This window comes from Tamandua tetradactyla, chromosome 1 (assembly GCF_023851605.1).
Source record: "Tamandua tetradactyla isolate mTamTet1 chromosome 1, mTamTet1.pri, whole genome shotgun sequence".
NCBI classification, from domain to species: Eukaryota; Metazoa; Chordata; class Mammalia; order Pilosa; family Myrmecophagidae; genus Tamandua; species Tamandua tetradactyla.
The window spans coordinates 97,065,415-97,067,136 of NC_135327.1; positions in this window are offsets into that span (position 1 = coordinate 97,065,415).

Consider the following 1,722-nt stretch of genomic DNA (forward strand, 5'->3'; position numbering starts at 1 on the left):
ACATTTAATCACCATCATTGTACAGTCTAGGCATTCCTAAATTTTACTGTCTCAGTCTTTATCTTCTATCCTACCTTCTGATTTCATACATGCCCCCAGCCCTTCTCCTTCAACCATACTCACATTCAGCTTTATTCAGTGTACTTACATTATTGTGCTACAATCAGGTAGTATTGTGCTATCCATATCGGAATATTTACAATCAGTCTTGTTGCACAATCTGTATTCCTTCAGCACCAATTACCCAATCTCTACCCTATTTCTATCTCCTGATAACCTGTGTTCTTAACTTAAATTCTCCAAGTTCACTCACTAATGTTAGTTCATATCAGTGAGCCCATACAATATTTGTCCTTTTGTTTCTGGCTAATTTCACTCTGCATAATGTCCTCAAGGTCCATCCATGTTGTTACATGCTTCATGACTTTATTCTGTGTTACAGCTGCATAATATTCCATCATATGTATATTCCACATCTTGTTTAGCCACTCATCTGTTGATGGACATTTTGGCTGTTTCCATCTCTTGGCAATTGTAAATAATGCTGCTATAGACATTGCTGTCAAAATGTCTGCTTGTGTCCTTATTCTCATATCCTCTGAACATACCTAGCAATGGGATTGCTGGATCATATGGCAATACTTAGCTTCCTGAGGACCCACCAAACTGCCTTCCATAGTGGTTGTATCATTTTATATTCCCACCAACAGTGGATAAGTGTGCCTCTTTCTCCACATCCTCTCCAGCACTTGTCATTTACTAGTTTTCTTTTTGTTGTTGTTGTTCTTATAATGGCCATTCTAGTGGGTGTCAGATGATATCTAATTTCTGTTTTGATTTGCATTTTCCTAATAACCAGGGAAGTTGAGCATCTTTTCCAGTGCCTTTTAGCCATCTGTATTCCCCTTCTGAGAAGAGTCCATATCTTTTGCCCATTTGTTAATTGGCTTGTTTGTCTTTTTGTTGTTAAGTTAAAGAATCTCTATATATTCTGGATATTAGATTCTCATCTGATTATGTGGTTTCCAAATATTGTCTCTCATTGCATAGGGTGTCTTTCTACTTTCTTGACAAAATTCTTTGATGCACAAAATGTTTAATTTTGAGGAGTTGCCATTTATCTATTTCTTTCTTCAATGCTTGTGCCTTGGATATAAGATCTAGGAAATTTCTTCCTATTATAAGTTTTATAAGATGTTTCTCTACATTTTCTTCCAAAAGTTTTAGGTCTTTTATCCATTTTGAGTTAATTTTTGTATAGAGTGTGAGATATGGATCCTCTTTCATTCTTTTCCATATGGACATCAGTTCTTCAAGCACCATTTATTGAAGAGGTTGCTCCATCCTAGGTGAGTTGGCTTAACTGCCTTATCAAGGATCAATTGCCCGTAGATAAGAGGGTCTGTATCTGAACACTCTATTCAATTCCATTGGTCAGTATATCTATTTTTATGCCAGTACCATGCTGTTTTGACCACTGTAACTTCAAAATATGCTTTGAAGTCAGGTAGTGTGAGACCTCCCACTTCATTTTTCTTTCTCAAGATATTTTTAACTATTTGGGGTACATTGCCCTTCCAAATAAGTTTGGTTTTTCTAATTCTGCAAAGCAAGTTTTTGGGATTTTAATTGGTATTGCATTGAATCTATAAATAAATTTGGGTAGAATTGACATCTGCACTATATTTAGTCTTCCAATCCATGAACATAGTATGACTTTCC